Source organism: Sus scrofa, chromosome X (genome assembly GCF_000003025.6).
Source record: "Sus scrofa isolate TJ Tabasco breed Duroc chromosome X, Sscrofa11.1, whole genome shotgun sequence".
Classification (NCBI taxonomy): domain Eukaryota; kingdom Metazoa; phylum Chordata; class Mammalia; order Artiodactyla; family Suidae; genus Sus; species Sus scrofa.
Genome location: NC_010461.5, coordinates 3,564,810 through 3,586,418, shown reverse-complemented (window position 1 = coordinate 3,586,418; position 21,609 = coordinate 3,564,810). Strand labels below are relative to the sequence as shown.

At 48.0% G+C, this 21,609-nt stretch overlaps 1 protein-coding gene across 1 annotated transcript in view; it reads left to right on the top strand.

The window, feature by feature from the left end:
* PUDP (pseudouridine 5'-phosphatase) overlaps positions 1 to 8,932 on the top strand; it is a 298,656-nt gene extending 289,724 nt beyond the window's left edge. Inside the window, exon 6 of the transcript XR_002340816.1 lies at positions 8,747 to 8,932. The gene's annotated coding sequence lies outside the window, so the exon portion shown is untranslated. The remainder of the gene's footprint in view (positions 1 to 8,746) is intronic.

Here is a 21,609-nt window from a genome sequence, read left to right as displayed (position 1 = left end):
AAAAAAAAAAAATTATTGCTAAAGTCATATTAATGGATAGACTCTACATAATTCGTGTATCATAGTTTTAAGGCCTAATTTGTTTACAATCTTCGATGGAATAGGGATACTGTTTTTTAAAAATCAATCACGTTCAATTTCTATTTCTTTCTTCCTAAGACGTTTTTAAAGAAGAAATACCTAAAAGTCTGATGCTGTTTATCCCAAGATTAGTTTGATGGCCAATTGTCCTAGTCATCTTTTTGCTTTGTAATGTGTTTGAACATATAGAAATAAAGCCCTGAAGAAAATCTTCCAACCAGGTCTTAAATATCTAGAGGTCATTACATCTCAAAATCCCTAACTTATTTATTTTGCAAGTTTACCAAGTGTGTTTTGAATTCTTTCTAAAAGAATTTAGTCTCTTTGAACCACTAAAACTATCACCTCACAAGTCCATAATGCCTCAACATCCATCAGAATCAAATATCAAATAAGAATCAATATCAAATCAATCAATAAGAATCAATGTCAAATCAAATAAGAATCAAATATCCATGAGGACACAGGTTCACTCCCTGGCCCTGCTCAGTGGGTTAAGGAACCGGCATTGCCACAAGCTATGGTGTAGGTCAAAGACGTGGCTCGGATCTTGTGTTGCTGTGGCTGTGGTGTAGGCTGGCAGCTGTAGCTCCGATTCAACCCCTAGCCTGGGAACCTCCAGATGCCTTGGATGCAGCCCTAAAAATAAAAGACAAAAAGAGCGAAAAAAAATAGAAAAAAAAAAAAAGAATTGTTGTGAACTGAAGATCTGTTTTTATAGAAGCAAGGATAATGGTTAGCAGCTAACTACATGTCATATCGCCAAGTCATCTGTTTTATATCTTGTTTTAGCCACATCAAGTGATCCCTTGGAGATTACTCCATAATTACATTCCTGAGACGCTTCATTTTTTTTTAAATGTTTGTATGGCATTTTATTGAATGGGCAGACCATAATTTTCTTGGCCATTAGTCTATTGGTGGACATTTAAATAATTTCCAAACTTTTTTATTGCTGTATCCCATGAACCAGAAGCAAACTGTTTTCATTACTGTTGCTTTAAAATATGATTTCATATCTCTGAGGCATCATTTTCTCTCTACATTAAATTTCTCTTCCTGAATTATACTGACTTTTTTGCCTTTTTTTTTTTTTTTTTTTTCTCTCCCTCTTGGGAACCTTGGAAGCAGCTTGTCTACTTCAGACAAAATCTGATTATCTTTTTCTCAAGTGTGAACATGGACATGTATTAATGATGAAAAATAGAATGTTTTCTACCCTGATCCTCCCTTTCTGGGAGACTCTGCCTTGTAGTCCCCTGGCTACAATAGCTGCAAGAATGGAATGACGCCAGCTGATGAGCTGTGCACACACGACTATCATAGAAGCGTGACCATCCATGCCACTGACACCAGGGTCCAAGAAACGGTGAAGTACGGCAGATTTCTCATCTCAGCCATAGTCTTCTCCCCAAACCAAACTGGGGTCTGCTCACCCACACGCCGCCACAAAGCCTACCTTCTGACCCCGGGGCATAGTGAAGGAAAGATGGTGTTTATTGCAGGCACCGAGCAAGGAGAAGGGGTAGCTGGTGCTTCAGAGACCTGAACTACCCCTATGGTTTTCTGGGAAGGGCGTTTAAAGCCAGGGTGAGGGAGGGGGTGGTTGTGGAGTGTCATCAGCTGATGGGCCTTCTTCTGATTGGTTGATGGTGGGGTCATCAGGTATCAACATCATCCGCCTTCTGCTTCCAACCCGTCTGGATTCTGTGTGGTCTTAAGTTAACTTCTTCCGCCTGGTGGGGGGTTCAGTGCTTGCAAAACCGCTCCAAGGACATGGCCCAGAATATTCTCTTTAGTTCTTGAAGAGGAATGAAAGGCCCTTGATTTTGTTGAATGGCCAAACTATCATTATTGCGGCTTGCTGTTTCCCTTTGTTTCCACATGTTCTCACCTCTCTGATTGAATTTGCCCTTTGGAACATGGGAAAGGCCTTTGAGGCTAAAGCTCTTCTATAAACAAGAGGCAGGCAGAGGACACTGCTGGTGGGGGAGCTGTCCCTGGAAGTCCCCACAGGGTCCTGCTTGGTTCCAGTTTCAATACTTTCATCTCGTTCGCAACATAGAGAATGGTATTGATCATCATATCACTTAGCTTCCTGATGCGACAGAATAAAGCCACATAAGCTGGAGTGGCTCATGGTAACACACAGCCATTGCTCACAGTCTCTGGGGATTGGGAGCCTTGCCGGGGCTGAAGTGGGTATTTATGGTATGGCATCTGGGATGGCATTCATCTGCAGGCTTGAGTGGGGCTGGAACATCTGCCTGCAAGACACGTCACTTGCATGGCTGTTGGCTGGAGGTCACAGTTCCTTAGCGTCGTGGAGAAGGACTTGGTTGCTCAGCATGCCACCTGCTCCACAGGGCTGCTTGAGTGTCCTTGCATGGCAGCTGCTGGCTTTCTTCAGCATGAGTGAGGCAAGACCTATGGATCCACAGAAACCATGATGCATTTTATGACCTAACCTTGGGAGTCATGCACCATCACCCTATAAACAGTAGTACTCTATTGTCCTCGATACAGTGTAGCAAAGAATTATATACGTGTGTGAATGGCAGGGAGCAGGGATTGTTGGGAGCTCTTTAGAGCAGCTACTGCCATGATGAGGAACTGATACTTTCAGTTCTCACTCTGGAGCCAGTGACAGATGATGTTTCACCCATTTTCAATTGCATATGGCCCAGTGAGTTCTTTTTATAATTTGGTGCCACCAGCTATATGGGCAATGCAGTTAAGAACGTGGTCAAAATCCCCTTAAGGTTACTCTGACATCAGTCTCTTCGTTCATCAAGGTCTCCTTTTAGCATCCTGCATCTCCTTTGTAGCCTCCTTCTTTTAAACACTTCACAATTTCATTCCCTCCACACCCTCTACAGTGAGTTCCTCATTGAGGTTGAAAATTATTTCGCTAAACCAGAAGAGTTCAGATTGTTTCTGTCAAAGGCACCAGAGAGTCTACCATCTGCTATGTACTCACCAGGGCTACATGGTGAATATTTCCAACAGTCTGGAGGAATCCTGCCTTTTCACTGGGCACATTGCCTCCGTTTAGAAGATCACTCCTTTGTTCCAGAAAACTCGGATGGAGTGGATAACGTTGGGATGATTGAGTGATATGCTTCTTGTCCTTTTTCATCACTCTCTCTTTCCCCCTTCCCTCCCTCTATCTTCCTCCTCTTCTTCCTCTCTCTCTCTGTCTGTCTTCTTTTGTCTTAGATTCCAAACATACACATAGCAGTATATAACTCAAAAAGAACTGGATGCTCCCATGATTCTGACAGCTAGCTGTAAAGTGCAAAATAGAACATGTTTTAAAGTGATTTCTTTACTCAGTTCTGTATGCGCTAAGTAGGAGGGTCAAGACAGTTTACAATTTAAAACAAGGTGATGAAGGAGGGACCATAGTGGCCAGGAAACTTTGGAGCTCTCTTTTTTTTATTCATTCTTCCCCATCCATAATTGAATGGCTCTTAAGAAATAATGTTAGTCCTAATAGCAGCACTCATTGAAAATGACGGCTCATCAATACCTGCGCACACCTGCACATGCCCACGCACACACACACTCTCTCTCGGAAAGTCATTAAAACAAACCCATCATCAATTTCCATTCCTCAGGCATCTCTAATGATATAAAAAGTGTCCCATTTGACAGGCAATAATAGCCTTCCGTCCAGGGCTTTCTTATGGTCCAGAAAGCCGGCACTCACTCACGCAATGAATAAGACATTGACTTGGGACTGCTAATGATGTTGAATGGCTGTGCTTTGCTTCTCTTCGGAGAGGTTATGGCGGCAATTAGCTTGACCATTCAGCTGGTCTAGATGCCTCACAGTTGAAAGCTGGCTAGATTGTCTGAACATCAGTTTTCTTTCAGGGTTGCACTGGAAAGCCCCAAAGCAACACTGCAACCCTGTGGAGGGGAAGAGGAAAGCCCCATTTCAAGGACAGAGACCAACCGTGGGGACCTTCTCACCCTGTTTTCTGCGAGGACTCAGAGTCCCTATGTGTCCGTTTTTGACTTTCTAGGCCCTCTGATCCCTTTAAGTCATTTTCCTATTTATTCAAGAAGTCACCTTAAAAAGAGGTGGGCAGGAGTTCCCGTGGTGGCTCAGTGGGTGGCGAGCCTAACGAGTATCTATGAGGATGCTGGTTCCATCCCTGGCCTCGCTAAGTGGGTTAATAACCCATCGTTGCCATGAGCTGTGGTGTAGGTCACAGAGGTGGCTCGGATCCTGCATTGCTGTAGCTGTAGTGTAGGCTGGAAACTGCAGCTCCGATTCAACCCCCCGCCTGGGAACCTCCATAGGGCATGGGTGCAGTCCTGGAAAAAAAAAATATACAATAAAGTTGTGGACAGACAATTCTTTGCCTGTGTGGCAAGCAGAGGTTGTGATGGCCTTTCTCCTGGGCTATCTTTTCAAGGATATGTGATCAAGTGCAATTTCATGTGTGCAACAAATTTCAGTGAAACCAAACAAACTGGAATGTCAGAGCTTGTAGCAGAGAAAGATTTACTGGAGGGCCAAGCAAGGAGAATGAGTAGCTTGTGCTCAAGAAAACCCCAAACTCCCTGAAGGTTTCTGGGGGAGGAGTCTTTTATAGGCAACATTTGGGGTGAGGGCTGCAGGGGTGTGGCTTTCTTCTGATTGGCTGATGGTGAGGTCATAGGATGGGGCTCTGCCTGAAGGTACCATCCTCTGCCTGGGTTGGGGGCTTTAGTCTTGCAGAAGCTCTCCAAGGTAGTGGCATCTAGTGTTAGGCTGAGGCAGCACCAGGACCTGCCCCTAGGCTCCACTATTGTGTCTTGACGGCTCCTGCCTGGTCTCTGCATCCCCTCCCTTCCCTGAGAAGCACCTGTTTGAACCCGCCCTTTGGTATTCAGGGAAGATCCTAAGGCTGAAGCCTTTATGCTGCAAGTAAGAAATTGAGAAGAGGAAAAGGATTTTGTGCCCAGGAGGCCCACCACAGGGTCCTGCTGGGTTTCAGATGTTTGTATAGCCAACAGCCATTGGGAGCCAGAGGTAGGATCTCCTCTAAAGCAAACGGCAGGCTTGCTCTGTTTATTGCTTCGTATGCCCGCCCCTTGACGAAGATAATGTCTTCCTGGAGAGGATCCTTTGCAGGCAGGCTTGTAGCCCATTAGCAGTGCCAGCTTGTTCCCTAAGCACAGGCTTCTCTCCTGGGTCACAATTCACTGTGTACCCACGCGAGAGCCCTCTTCCTGTTCCCTGTGGGAGCCAGCCCCAACACTGCCACTCTGCGTCCTGTTGTCCCTGGGAGAACAAGCAGAGTCTTGTCTCTGACCTGGGAGTCTCTTGTCTTCTGCCATCCTCTGTGAGGCTCTAGTAGGCACACCCGTTGGACCAGAATGGTAAAATCTGAGGTCCTTCGTGGTTCTTTTTTTTTTTTTAAAAGATTTTTATTTTTTTCCATTATAGCTGGATTTCACTGTTCTGCCAATTTTCTACTGCACAGCAAAGTGACTGAGTTATATGTATCTATACATTCTTTTTCTCACATTAGCCTCCATCATGCTCCATCATAAGGGACTAGACATAGTTCCTAGTGCTGAACATCAGGATCTCATTGCTTATCCATTCCAAAGGCCATCATTTGCACCTATGAACCCCAGACTCCCAGTCCATCCCACTCCCTCCCCCTACCCCTGGGCAACCACAGGTCTGTTCTCCAAGTCCATGATTTTCTTTTCTGTGGAAAGGTTCATTTGTGCCATATATGAGATTCTAAATATACGTGATATGCTAAGGTGTTTCTCTTTCTCTTTCTGACATCCTTCATCCTTCATGCTTCTGAACAAAGCATGGCAACTGAAGTACAAGGAGTGATGCAACGACGTGCATCCTCCATGAAGCAAAGTATGCTCTTTCAATCCACTTCTGTAGAGGAAGAAGCATGTCCTGTAGCAGCTAGGATCTTCCCTGGGGTCACTCCTCACCTAACGTGTCACGCTTTGTTCAGCTGATGCTGGCAAAGCCCCCTAGTTCCCGGTGAGGCAGCAGAGGGTGGGGACAGTGGCCGAGAAAGCAGTAGATAGAATTAGGCCAGAGGAAGGCTCGAAAGTCCATATCCACTCGGGAGCACGTGGTATCCAACAGCGTTTTTAAGGTCCAGACAATTTCACCTTTTTCCTAACCAGTACAGAGGTTTCTGGGGCTTAAAACTGCCCATTTCCATCATCCACCATTAATTTGGTTGCTATTCCTCTGATGACTTTAAAAAAAAAAAAAAAAAAAAAAAGCACAACCTGAAAGTTGAGAGGTAAGTTTTATTTGGGATGAAATGAGAACTTAAGCCAGGGAGACAGCATCTCAGAGAGTCCTGAGAAACTGCTCTGAGGAGGTAAGGGGAAAGCTAGGGTCTATGAGTTTTTGCAACAAGGGGAAGATGGTAGGAACAAAAAATTTACAGGAAACCAGATTTACAGAAAAAGATTTATAGAAAACCAGTTTCTATGGGAAGATGTAAAGGTCTGGGCTTCCTGGAATCACTCCTTTGATATGCATCTCAGCTCTGGGCCAGGATTATTTTTTTCCTGAGTTCCCTCAGGGCTCCCCAGCTCATCCTTGGGAGTGGAAGTGGCTGCAGTGACCGATGACTGTGACATCCTTGATTTTGCCCACTAACTACAGCCCAGGAGGCAGCATTTCAGACAGCTCTGAAATACTTCCCCCAAGAGGAAAGGGTTGATATCAAGACAGACATCAGAACAGTGAAGGGAGAGGTGCCTGCTAGTGACGGAGAGGTGACGGTCACTACTGGTCACAAACATCAGTCCTCATTGAAGGATTTTAGTGTTTTTCTAGGTATGAGGTGATGCAAGAATGAGATGCATAAAATCTTCTCAAAAAATAAATGACGATCTGAAGACCTGTTTTTCCTGTTTTCCCAGAGCTCAGAGTGCCTCACTCCAGGTCTCCACCCTGAGCTCTGCAGGTCGGCAGCTGCAGCAGCTCATGATGTAACCCACAGCGAGGCTGATGGCAGGTGCCAAACTCCAGTTCACACCTGCTAACAGTCTTCCCTGTCCAGCATTGCCACATTCTGAATGGGCATTCCTCACGAGCTTGAGCAATAACATCATGCTGCCCAACGTGTAGAAAACGCCCGTCTGCTTCAAAGCTTATAAATGGAGCTTTCCCCAAGCGTGTGGCCGTAACTACAGAGATAATCTGCTTGAATCTGATGATTAAAATCAGAGGAAACAATCTACCCATAACTATGAAATAAGTTCAAGGATCAAAGACAGTTAGTCTTGAGGAGAAGCCCCTTAATGACCATACTATTCTCAGCCAATTAGAAATTATGTTCCAAGCCTTGGTCTCAGGTACTGATGCTCTGAATACCAGCAAACTGCATAAAAGTGTTTCAGGGGAAAATAGGGACCGGCAGGGACGTTATAGGAGTATGTAGCAGAGGAAAAATAAGGTTCCCCCTTTTGCTTCCCGGTTCTCTTGTGAGACCCCAGTGAAACGAGTTTAACAAGAGAAAAACACACAGATGTTCATGATGTGTCCTGCTCGCATCCCTGTGGGGGGAGCCCAGGGGAGGTGAGCAGTCCCCCAGGAAGCCTTTGGTGAAGACGAGATGGCATGTGGGCCCCTTTGGGGCGAGTAAGTGGCTCTTAGGAGAGGTGACGGAGCCCACACGGGAACAGACAGGAGGGGTGACGGTCTGTGATGGTCTGGCTGGGTGTGGTGGGGGCTGCTCCGCGGTGTCTGTATCCATCTACCTTGCACATGTAGGTGACATCATCCCTACACACCTCTGCTGTGATGCGAGGCAGACCTGCCTGATGAGGACACTTCCCGGGAGGGGCTGAGGGCACCTGAGTTCCTTTGGGAGCACCCTCTCTGGGCGGATAAAGGGGAGTGCAGACAAACTTCCCCCTGTTTGCTGGTTTTCAAGTGCCCACAGCTCAAAAAACCAGGTGGCTTATTTTGGGGTGACATGTCCTGAACCCCTTTGGTCACATTGTGGGGTGACACATCCTCAACCCCTATGGTCACATCTTTGGGGGACACGTCCTGAACCCCTAGTCACATCTTGGGGTGACACGTCCTCAACCCCTATGGTCACATCTTGGGGGGACACGTCCTGAACCCCTGCAATCACACCTTAGGGTAACATGTCCCGAACCCCTATAGTCATATGTTGGGGTAACATGTCCTCAATCCCCACAGTCACATCTTGGGGTGACACATCCTGAACCCCTAAATCACATCTTGGGGTGGCACTCTGCTCCCCTTCCGTTGCATCCTTTGGCGTATTTCCCACCCTAATTCCACAGCATCTTAGAAAAGAATAATATTCCACAGCACAAAAAACACAACCCCGTGATGATAAGAGACCATGAAATGGGGAGGTTCTCTCCAACCCTGAGGCGTACTTTCTGTTTCTTCCCGGCTCTCTAATGAAAAGGGTTTGGCATGCAGTGCATTTTGCTGGGTGAGCTTTGCCATCAAGCTCAAAGCCACCCATGGGAGATATGGTTCCTCTTATGTCCAGACACCTGCCCCAAGTCCAAAGGGCACATGCTGGTCTGAGGCCAGAGCGAGGCGTTGCTCATGCTCTTGTCATAATTACACATTGCGTTCTGTTGCTGTGCTCTAGCCATCATTTTACGTTGCATTTCATTCTAGGCTCTTCACGTTTCTCAAGACACGTTGGCGGATTCTCGAATGGATGTTGGAGCAGCCATCACGTCATTGCCAAGCTCCGTCTCACTGAGAGGCCCACACAGAAACGAGGTAAAGTGCGAAAATTGACCATGACATGGTGACAGACCCTTGTCGTAATTGTCCAGTGTGACTCCGAGAGGCGTTGGGGGGGAGGGAGAGAGGGAGAAGGTATGTAACAGGTTGCCGTCGACTTCATGAGCAGGAGTAGATGGTGTGTGTGTGGGGGGGGGGGTTTCCGAGATGCTGAGGAACCAGTCCTCACCCAAGGAATGTAATTGGATGCAGGCTCCAAAGAAAAGCAGCAGGAAACGGGGCACGGGTGGGCAGGTGAGGGATGCCCCATGCACGGGTGGGCAGGTGAGGGTTACCCTATGTTTAGTAGGTCTGATTCCTTAATCTGGTGTCTGGAGGAGACGCGTACATCATCCCACCTTGTTTGGAAGGTTGCATAGACTCCAGGCGTCAAAGAACAGCGTGAGCTCTTTACAATCTGAGTGCTGCCTTTGGACGGCAGGACTGCCAGGGCAGGTGGGCGCTGCCACAGAGAAAACGGGTGAGGGTCTGGACCTGATAACAGCAAGCGTCCCCTGGAGCTCACCTCATTCTTTCCTTCCCTTTTGCTTCTTTCCTGTGGCTCTTCACTTCTTTCTTTCTCTTTTTTTTGCATCTGAGCAACTGCCGGGCGTTTCCGTCAGAGAAGCTGCGTCAGCTTCATATGGTGTGTCTTGTACAGACAGACTGTTCTGGATGTGGGATTCATGCTATTAGTGATAAATGCTGGAGTTCCTGTGGTGGCTCAGTGGGTGAAGAACCCAACATAGTGTCCATGAGGATGTGGGATAAAGATCCAGGGTTGCCTCAACCTTTGGTGTAGGTTGCAGATGTGGCTCAGATCTGGCGTTGCCATGGCTGCAATGAAGGCCAACAGCTGCAGCTCTGATGGGACCCCGAGCCTGGGAAGCTCCTTATGCTGCAGGTGCCACCATGAAAGCAAAACAAAACAAAAAATACCTTGTATGTTTCTCTGCATAGTGTCTGTTTCTGCATCAAGATTTTGAACTCTAAGACCCAGGCACTGAGTTCATCTCTTTCACTGGCATGTGCCTGGGGCCAGGCATTTAAACTGGCACATAGTAGATGGGCAATAAATAATTACTGAAGAAGACAATGACAAGTTAAGGGGCCTTGAGTGGACTCGATGAATAGCCTGTGCCATAGATGTTACAGGTGTTGGAAAAGGAGGGGACAGGGAAGCCGTATGTTCATGGAGGTGATGGGATCAGGTTGAAACTCTCAAGGAGGGGTGGGGTCAGGTTGAAACTCTCAAGGAGGGATGGGGTTTGTGAAGAACGTGGCATATTCTGGTTCCAAGTGGACAGGAAACAGTCCCATTAATCTGAGACAGAGACACATATAGTGCGTAAGACACCAGAGCCATACAAACACCTGGCTTTAAACGCCGTATCTGTTCATCACAGAGGCTGCTCCCCATTCAGTCACTACATATAAAACGTCTTCCTTACAAAATTGCAAGGGTTCTGTATTTGGTTGCGGGGGTGGTCAGGGGAAGGAGTGATGGAAGCATAGTAAGATGCAAGTGCTTGACATCTTGATCATTTCTCATTCCAAGTTAATCTATGGAGGGAAAACAAGTCAAAACACGAGTTTGAGGAGTTCCCTGGTGGCTCAGCAGGTTAAGGATCTGGCGTGGTCACTGCCATAGTGCAGGTTCCCTCCCTGGCCTGGGAACCTGCACACACCTTAGGCACGGTCCACCGAAAACAAACAAATAAACAAACAAACAAAACAACCCCAAAACACGCTACAAGTTTGTAACATTAAGTCGAGAAAGTGAAATTTTTGTGACAGTCAAGTTATCTAATGAGTATGGTTTCAACTCTAATCTAATCTAGTTATCTAATCTAATCTAATCAAGTTATCTAATGAGTATGGTTTTATGTGAAGATGCATTCAACCTAACTGATGTCTGTAAGGTTGGAACTTATGCCGTGAAGGTGCAAGAAGCGCAATTTCTATGAACATGAAAAACATTCAGAAGGGAAATGGAATTTGAAGAGGAATGTTCACACATCGAAATGGAAAATTGCTTGGAAATGCACCTCTAAGTAGTAAGGAAATTAGTTAGTGAGTTTTCTTACCCACATGCAAAGCATTTGCAGAATGGAGGAATCTTCCAAGCAAAACAAAACCACAGGTAACACAACGTCATTTGATTTACCAATGTAAGCAGGTGCCTAGAAAGAATGGACTGCCTGTAAAGTTAGCTCATAGTGACTGTAAGAGGCACTTATTTAACTGTTTGAGTTATCATGGGTTGAATCAGATCAAACCGGAAATAATGAATTACCATCTGATAAAATGTGCACATTGGGGAGTTCCCATTGTGGCTCAGTGGGTTGAGAACCAGACTAGTATACCAAGAGGATTCGGGTTTGATCCCTGATCTCGCCCAGTGGGCTAAGGATTTGGCATTGCCGTGAGCTGTGGCGTAGTTCACAGATGCGGCTCGGATCTGGCATTGCTGTGGCTGTGGTGTAGGCTGGCTGCACCTCCAATTCAACCCCTAGCCTGGGAACTTCTATGTGCTACAGGTGTGGTGGTAAAAGGAAATGAACAACAAAAAAGTTCACATTGGTGGAAGAAAGTCTGGCATGCATCTATGAGAGGGGGGTTAAACATGGTTGTTCGTGGCAATCATTAAAGTATAGTGGCATGCGGAGTCCCAGAGCCCTGGTGAGTGTTTATGGAAGACTGGGTAAAACCAGGTTACAACAAGCAGCTCTTGAGTCTTGCTTTGGATCTGTCTCTCTGTATCTCGCCCATCCTTGCATGTCTCTGCCATGCGTGCTCACAGAGACGAATTCTCAGATATTCCTGGTGTTGCTGGAAACCAGGGGCACACACACCAGCTGGCACACTCTTTTTTTCCCCTCTGGAGTTTGCAGCGATTAAGCAATAACCTGACAAAAACATTGTTAGCGAAAGTCAGGGTAACTGGAACAGCACAGGGAGAGCAAAGCCATCAAGCAGGACTTTGACAGCCTGTCAGGAAGCACGTCTGTATCACTGCTGATGAGGAAATAACTTCCTGAATTCACACTCAGACTCATGAATGGATGAGAGAGGATCTGTAGGACCAGGGAAATGAACAAGTGATGCTTTTCGCTTTGGGGACAGATGCTGGTGGTACTGATGCTGTAGAAAGGTCTGCTTCCCTAATATCCCTGTCCTCTCAGGTCTGGGGAGGCAGTTTCTAGAAGTGTCCCAGGAAGAGAATATAATTCCAGGAGGATGCCAGTGCCGCCTGGGGGGACCTGTGTCTGCACAATCCAGTGGGGACAAGCAGCATAACACACAAAGGACGTACCTGCCCCTTGTCCCAGTGTTACAAGGAAGAAGCCCCAATTAGAGGGGAGCAGATTTCCCAAAGGTGATTTTACACAAATGCATTTGTGAAACCTCTCCTTGAGGGCACCTAAATTGCCCCCAACCAGACACAATTCAGTCCTGAATCCTACATGGAAAATTGAATCATGTGCTAACCCATGCGTCACTTAAGTATTCACTAACGGAAAAATATCACCACTCGCAGCCATGGCCAAATGGTGGCCTGGTGGTTAGGGATCCTGTGCAGCTTCCCCAGGCTCTGGGAATCCAGAACCCACTAGATCTCTCCTCTCATGGTCTGCTGAGGGGGTGGGCTGATGATCTCTGTGGGGCCGGGGGCAGCTCTTTTTGGAAGAGATGCATGTGTACTTTCTAGCAGGGGAGACATCGTGAGAAATTAACTAATTCCGATAAGGTAAACTCGAACTCCTGATGAACCAACCAGATCTTGTGGTTTGCAAATGCTAGCGAATCTCATTCCACATAATGTTATGGAGCTCAGGTTCATTTACTCACAGTTGAAAGCCACTACTCAAAAGATGTGTGTTGGTAAGAAAGAGAAGCTTGCTTTATTCAGGAGGCTGGCAATGTGAGGAGAAGGGGGACTCATGTCCAAAAGCCAACTCCCACCCTGCTGATTGGGGGCAAGAGCTTTCAAAGGGGAGTTTGGGGGGAGTGAATGGGCAGAGGAAGGGGGCTCCGTGCAGAGCAGCGCAGTCAGCTCTGACAGTCCTTGTGACATGGGTCATGGGTGGTCAGACCAGCAGTTCATCTTGATTGTCTTCAGCGCAGTTCCTCTTCAGCTCCTGGGTCAGTTTGTTCCCATGTCCTCGAGGCCAGTTCTCAGAATAGTGGCAGCTGATGTCCCAGCTCCCATCTGGTCATCACCCAGTTAACGTCTTCCACCTGCTGGGGTTTCCGTCTATATAAAACAGCACGAAGGACGTGGCTCAAAATATGACCTGCAGCCCTGGAGGAGGAGCCAAAGCTCTGTGACTTTGCCAGAAGACTCAGCTGTTACGACTGGGTCTGGTTTGACTGCTTTCCTTTACTTCTGCATTTTCTCTCATCTCTGATTAAATTTATCCTTTGACTAAAGCTTTTCTGTACACAAGGGGCAGCCAGAACATGGGAGGGGAGGGGGGGTTCAGTGCCAGGAAGGTTCCATAGCACCTGCTCAGTTACAGTAACACAGAGAACATCCATTCGTTAAGGTTCTTTCAGATGACACTGTTAAAGATGACCAGACCGCTGTTTGTGGGTTCCTAGGCTGGCTCTTGTGTTTTAGCATCTGGGACACCAGGGGAAGGCCAGTCCTGGGGCAGAAGACATCACCACGTATGCTACAAAAGCTCCGATGTGTTTTAAAACGTGCCTGGTGCCTGGGGATGGAGTTGTAGTGTTCCAGGCAGGGTCGCAGAGAAGAAAACAGAGATGGGGTCTGAAATTCCTTGCCTGGCACAGAGGCAGCAACATCCAGTACCCCTGTGTTCCCACAAACTACATGCACATTTTTTTTATTTGTTTTTTTTTTAGGGCCATACCTGCAGCATATGGAGGTTCCCAGGCTAGGGGTCAAATTCAAGCTGCAGCTGCCAGCCTACACCACAGCCACAGCAATGCCAGACCCTTAACCCACTGAGTCAGGCCAGGGATCAAATCCGGGTCCTCATGGATACTAGTCAGGTTCATTACTGCTGAGCCACAATGGGAACTTCCTACATGCATATTTCTAACAGTCTGTAGAGCCTAAACCTTGTCTTAGGTGGTACAGATGTGATGTGGCTTTATGGTCCCCGGAAAGCTTCTCTGCATCATTGATAAGAAATAAGGCTCTTGCAGAAAGGACTTTTCTAAGTGGTTCTGCCTAGTGATGTGCCAGGTCCAGGCAGTTGTCTTGCAGGTGGGACTCCACCTGCCCAGGTGTCCGTCTGTGCCACTCCTAGAGTGGAACTTGACATGGTAACGTTTGAGGCGATGCTCTGCCCTGGCCAGGATGTCCTGCGCATTGCCATCTGTTTAAGCAGCCTGGTTTCGGCACTAGATGCCAGCAGCATCCCCCAACCTCCAGCCCTTGTGGAAACCAAAAATATCCCAGGCTTACTGAGTGTCCTGAGAACCACTTCCCTGCAGGAATTCTCTCCCTGGGACACTATATAGCGGATGCAAAGGAGCCATGGGGAATTGTGAGACTTACCCCCTGCAGAAGGACTTCTGGGGGCTCGAAGACATGCCTTTTCTATTCCTGCAACCAAGTCAAAAGCCTCATCAGGAATCCAGAGGCAGGCAGCTCCGTCACCTCACGTTTAACCTCCAGGGGGCTTCCAGCCTTCTTTGCTCACACGTCAGGACCTGCATCTCTCAAGCCTGGAAGGAAGAGCGCATTGGGAATGCTGTGTGCAGGCTCATCCCGAGGAGAGCACCACCTGACACGGAATCATGGCAGAGGAATCCTAAAACAGGGCCTGTGATGGGTGACCCCCAGCCTCTCGGGTGCAGAGACACATCTCTCCAGAACGAGCCAAACTGGCATCACCCGGACATGTGGCAGCCAGACCCAGAACGCAGTGGGTGAATGCATGGCCTCCTTCCCCAGGAGGTCACAGGGCAATGCCCCCTTCCGTCCTTGTGGGAGGGGTGTGTGTGTGTGTGAAGCTTGAATGGATATTTCTTCTCAATGAATATTACGTCTTTTCTATTTGGATTTTCATTGTTGCTGTTGTTCTTGGTGATTGGTGGTGGTTGTGGTGGTGGGGTGTGTGTGTGTGTGTGTGCGTGTGTGTGTGTGTGTGTGTGCGCACATCCTTCTCAAATGAGACACGTGGTTGGATCCATTTGTCCTCATTAATGGAGTCCCACGCCTACAACAACATGCTACAGGTTGCTGTCTTGCCCTTGATGTCAGGGCAGCACCGTGGCGCCCTTGAAGCTGCAGGGCTTTGGGGTCAAGTGGTGGTGCTAAGCCCGCTGCAGGGGCGGCTGCCCTGCCGGGGATCTGAGCTCAGATTCCGATGGCAGGTATCTGAATGGGGCACGAGGGAGCCTGGTCGGGGGTGATGGAGTTCCCTGCGCCCCGCCCCCCGCTAGGTGTGGGCCCCCCAGGCCCAGCCATCACGCCTTTGGCGCCCCCATGGCCCTTCAGAACTGCTGCCTCCCCCCCACACCCGTTCTCAGCAATGCAGTTCCCTCCCCCGTCACCTCTTCCTGGCTGACCCCTCCCCCCACCCAGGGCAGGGAGCGAATGTCCCCAGGGCCCTTTGTTTGTGCCATTGCTTTGCTTTCCTTCCGCGGCAGAGCACAGGTCGTCTTTTGTAGCATGCTCGGAATTGCTGAAATTCCCAACATTCACGAGGAAGATAGATCACAGCTTCCCGCGTCACCCAGAAAGGCCGGCCCAGAGCCTGGGAATCCGCCGGCGTCCTAAATGGACCTGCTGTTGGGCTGCCGCTCCCCCGCCCCCCCGGCCCCCTCCCTGCTCAGCGCTGTCCCTAAAAATAGCGGCTAATTAGCGTGGCCACAATGCACGCTCTTATGCGCGCGGGGTGTATTTTCGTCCAGCCGGAGCCAGTGTGGCCCGCTCTGGGTGCGGTGGCTTTTCCAGTTTGGTATTCCGAGAGCTAAGTCGCGGCTCGGTGGCAGGCTCTCCTGCATTGGGACCGACGCCGTCTGCATAACCAATGAGGCTTTCCCGGCTTCAGCAAATACACAGTGATTAACGTGAGACCCCGGCTGAAGCCGCCAGCTCTCCCCGCTTTTAAACCAACACCACTGTTTTCCTCTAACCCTTCCTTTGTCAGCTCTGTTGCAAATTGCCTTTTTTTAAAAAATTCCTCTCCTCACCACCCTCTGAGTTTAAAACCTGGAAGGGGTCCCCAGCCAAGTCAGAAGCCCCCAACCTGAGGACCGCTCCCTCTGGGGAGGCTGCCTTCAGCAGGAAGGATGCAAAGGACGCCCTGCTCCCTGCTCCTGATCCTTACAGAGGCAAACGCTTCAGAGGGGGCGGGATCACACATCACCTCCGCCCATGGCAAGCCCCCAGGCCCCCTGTTCCTTCCAGGCTGGTGGAGGTGCACAGGGGAGCAGGGACAGGGTTCATCTCCTGAAATCAATGAAGTGCCGCCGCAGGGTGAGTGCTGGCCTTCGGCCCCGGGCCAAGGTCCCCGGTGGATCTGCATCCCACTTCTGGTGGTTCATCTCCACTGGCCCCTTAGAAAGCAGACACAGTCCTGTTCGTGAGGTGTGGGTCCCGTTGCAGATAAAGGGCGTTTTCAGCCTTACCTTTGCTGCCCCCTTAGCTTTGACCCTTTGCAGAGTGAGCATTTCAGGGAGAAAAGGCGACAAAAAGGCAGAGGCTGTGAGCATCTCTGATGCTCACAGCCTCTGCCTTCTTTCTCATTTGGGCTCATTACAATATGCCCAACGCGTATTTTCCCTGCTTCAGATGCTTTTCAAAATGGATGTTTTTTGGGAGAAGTATTCTTCCTGCCATGGGAGATGGGTATCCCTCGCAACCACAGCAGGTGATCGATCAAGGCCCCTCTCGAGGTCTGGAAATGGTTCTCATTTAGAAGGAAAGCCAAGGCTTTTTACAGCCACCTGTGGAAATGGACCCCATTCCTTGTTTTCGCGTTGGTGTGAGAGTTACCATTAAATAGGGAACCTGCTCTGAAGGCTTAAAAAGGAAATTACCATATCCAGTCTGTCATCCAACCCAGGACTGTGTCTTGGGGCTTTTTCGGTTTTGTTGCTGTGTTTCTTTGTTGCCTTTCTCCCGCCCCCAAAGGATTTGCGGTAACCCCCATCAAGATGACTTCAATGGAAACATTGTGTCAAGGGCATAGGGAGGAGGGGATGTGAAAAACAGGTTAACCAAGAAGGTCAGATTGTCCTCTTAACTCTGCTGGGTCAGGGACAAAAAGAGACAGGAGAGAGAAATTATTCGTATTTTCATTATCAGTGAATTTGCAGAACTCTGAGTGACCCCTCATACCTGGGGTATTTTTGACTGTTCCTAGTGCTGGGAACACGGTTTGCTTCCTTGATTTCTTCAGTTGGGAAGGGTGTTACGTAGGATGTTTCTGATACTTTGCATACACTGTCAAGAATACCCGCACGTTCCCCAGACTAAATTTTGTAGAGTTGACTTATTCTGACGTGAGGCTCTCCAGGTGCCTAGGGCTTGTTACTGGTTTCTTCTTCCGGTGTATCTTCTCCTGTGGACTCTCCTAATATAAGCCAAGAAGACAGTAACATTGTATACAAATGAGAATTCAGGCAACATACACACCTTCTGGGACTCCAAACCAAATCTGGTCACATAAGAGGGATGTATGTCCTTACCCATGGCTTATTTTTTTTTTTTTTTAAAGAAATGGAAGCTAAAGCCAGACATAAGCTATTTACATCTCACCAAGTTGAATGGACACCCAGCCGTTGAAGGAGGTTCAAACAGCCAGCAAAACATGCATATGTGAAGAGCTGGCCCCTTAAGAATTCAGAGCAAATAAAACGACATGGGTCAGGGTTCTGGAAGTGTCAGCTCAAAGCAAATGAGTATATTTCCTTTCTTTCTTTCTTTCTTTCTTTCTTTCTTTCTTTCTTTCTTTCTTTCTTTCTTTCTTTTCTTTTTTTTCTTCTTTTTTTTTATTTTTTTGTCTTTTTGCCATTTCTTGGGCCGCCCTCGCGGCATATGGAGGTTCCCAGGCTAGGGGTTCAATCGGAGCTGTAGCTGCCAGCCTACAGCACAGCCACAGCAACGCAGGATCAGAGCCACTTCTGCGACCTACACCACAGCTCACGCCAACGCCGGATCCTTAACCCCCTGAGCAAGGCCAGGGATTGAACCCGCAACCTCATGGTTCCTAGTCGGATTCGTTAACCACTGCACCACGATGGGAACTTCATAATGACGATATTTCCATGGAGGCGTTCTCAGACAGGGAACTTTACAAAGCCATGAATGTAGTTATAAAAACCTCCTGTGTGCAGTACGCTCTGCGGTCATGCAGTGCCTTCCCACACGTCACTCCTCTCCTCCGACGGTTCTGAGTGGCCCCCGTAAAGAAGGCAGACTCTGTTTCCCCCCTTCCTTGCATTGTGCAGAGAGAAATCGGACGGAATATTGAGATGGCTGGCTGAAGCATCGTAGATACTGAAGGAACAGAGGGAGACTGGAAATCTCAGAGAAGAAATGTGATTCTGTATTTCCTCCCTCCCCCTCCCCACCCCCCCGCCCCCGTTTGGGAGGAAAATCAGCCCCTTGGTGGTGATACAGCAATATTTGCAAAACACTCAACATAACCAAAAATTCACAGATTCTCCCTCATTCGTGGTGTGTAGGTTTTCTATCCACAGGCAGAGCTCCTACCCAAACGTGTACCCAGCACAGTGTAAAGAGACAAACGTGCAGACCCCACAATCTGCTTATGATTTTTTATTGCCTTTTTTTTTTGCATTTAAAAAAATTAAAGTATGGTTGACTTACAATATTCTGTTACTTTTGGGTGAGCAGCAAGCTGAACCAGTGGCACATATACACACAAATACACACATCCATTCTTCTCCAGATTCTTTTCCCTTATAGGTTATTGCACAAGTATTGAGTAGAGGTCCCTGTGCCATGCGGGAGATCCTTGCTAGTTACCTATTTTATTCATTTTTTAAACGTTTTATGCAAGTGTGGTTAATTTACAAGGCAGTGATCATTTCTGCTATACAACCAAGGGACCCAGTCACACATATACACATCACCATTCTCTCTCAGAGTCTTGAACCCAAGGATATATTCAGAGAGGTCTGCAAAGAGTAATTGTCAACACCATTTACTGAGCGCTATTTATATTTGGGAAAGGTGAAAAGGCCCCCCCAAAAGGAACGCTTTAGTGCGTCGTGGGCTCGTTTTGTGTTAAAATATCATAGATAGGTATTCAGTTATATTCTCAAATAACGATTCAAGGAGTTCCTACTGCGGCACAGTGGGATCAGCAACATCTCGGACGCATTGGGACTCAGGTTTGATTCCTGGCCTGGCAGAGCAGATGAAGGATCTGGCTTTGCCGGCGGGGCAGTGTAGGTCACAACTGTGCCTCAAAATTGATCCCTGATCCGGGAACTCCATATGTTGGGGGTGGGAGGGGAGAAAAAAAAAGATTCATGAGGTGGGAAACTGTACAAGATGTAAAGTGAAAATACTGCAAGTTATGAAAATTATGAAATGGTACATCAAGCATCTGTTCCCAAAGTGTAGAATTGCCTGGAGGACTTGCTTCAAGGGCAGGGGGTGGGAGAGGGCTGACTCCACCTGCCTCCAGAGCTCTGGGATCTGTAGGTCTGGGGCAGGAACCAGGCATGCGCACTCTAGAACCAGGCATGTGTGCTCTGTCCTGTCCCCCGGTGATGCTGTTGCTGCTGGTTCAGGGGCATGAACCAGGCGTGTGTACTCTGTCTAGTCCCCAAGTGATGCTTGTGCTGTGGTCCAGGGGCAGGAACCAGACATGTGCACTCTGCCCAGGGGATGCTTATGCTGCTGGTCCAGGACCCTCCCTGATTTAGATAAATGTATACCCAGAGTGTTAACAAAGACACCTTTCCTAATAGGGCAGAGCTTGTCAGCGCTGGCTGGCAACTGGAGTCCACGGGGATCTCTCAAAAAACATCAGTGTCCAGTGGGACTAGGAAGTGGTACAGCCACTATCAAAAAGCATTTGGCGTTTCCTTGGTCAGTTAAAAATGGCATCACCAATATGTAAAATCTTTAAGAAAAAAAAGGATGCAAATGAACTTTATGCACAACAGAAACAGACTCACAGACTTTGAAAAATTTATGGTTATAAAAGGGAAGAGGTGATGGGGCGGGAGGGATGGACTGGGGGTGTGGGATTGGCACATGCACCCTGAGGTCTATGGAATGACTGGCCAACGGGGACCTGCTGTCCAGCACAGGGCACTCTACCCATATTCTGTGATAACCTATGTGGGGAAAGAGTCTGCGAGAGAATGGATGCGTGGACATGTATAATGGAATCACCGGCTGTACAGCAGAAACACTCATCATCTTGTAAATTAACTATACGGCAAAAAACCTTAAAAAAGAAGAGAGAGAAATAAATACAATCACGACGTGGCCTCATAATGCCACTCCTGGACATGTATCCAGAAGAAATAAAAACAGGTGTTCCAACCAACATGCACAAACGCATTTCACAGCAGAGCAGCTCACGGGCGTGAAAAAGTGAAAAGAACCGGATGTCTATCAAGAGTTTAGAAGCCGTATGTGGTCTGTGTTCCCAATGGAACAGTAGGAGTAGAGCATCAGTGTGAGCCTTGTGGATGAATCTTGACAATATTAGGCTCAGGAAAGAAGCCAGAACCCAAAGCCACATTCTGTAGGATTCTGCTTATGGGAAATGTCCAGCATAGGCAAATCCTTAGAGACAGAAAGCAGACATACAGTTACTGGGGGCTGGGGGCAGGGGGGAATGGGAAGTGACTGCCTAAGGGTACAGGGTTTCTTTGGGGGCAATAAACATGTTTGGCAATGGAGGAAGGGTGATGGTTGTACGACCCTGTGAACATCCTAGAAGCTCCGGGATTGTCCATTTGAACTTGGTGAAATTTATGTTACATGAATTCAATAAAAGATAGTCCAGACAGCAGCTGAGAACATCTGATTTGTGGAAAGAGGCTCTTTTGGAAGCTTCTGGGATGATTCTAAGGTGTATCTCGATTTGACAGAAGGCTACATCCCCATGGTGGACCCCCAGACCTACTGAGTCAGCCTCTACCTTTTAGCCACATCCTCATCATTGACCCCCAGACCTGCTGAGTCAGCATCTACCTTTTAGCAGTATCCTCTACGGATTGGAGCTTCCAAAGCATGGGAGAGCTTGCACAGCCTTTCCAATACAGTGCTTCATGGAACTGGTGTGCCAAAAGCTATTCAACTCCTGAGACAAAGGGTTTCTGTCACCCAAGGGGTCTCAGAAGTGCTGGTGGGAAGAAAGTGGATCATGTTCTTATCCTTTGGTGCCTCTGCATTGAGAACCTCCGGCATCTGACTCCTCTCCATGAGCATCTCAGGGTTTGATAGGCATTCATATCTCAACGCTCAGATCTGGCGTTGCTATGGCTGCAACCGCAGCTCCGATTCAACTCCTAGCCTGAGAATTTCCATATGCCACAAGTGTGGCCCTAAAAATCAATCAATCAGTCAGTCCATAAAAGGAAGGACCACCTTACCTGTGATGGGTGCTCATCTTCTACCGGGATAATCTAGAAGTTGCCGCATCTCCAGGACCTGCTCCATCCCGTAAAACTTCAGAAACTACCCTGAAAGTCGTAAAACTTCCAGAGTCAGCCTACCTTCGAGGCTCTAAAGAGACTGAGTGAGACGTGGTAGGTGTAGATGAGCCACAGAC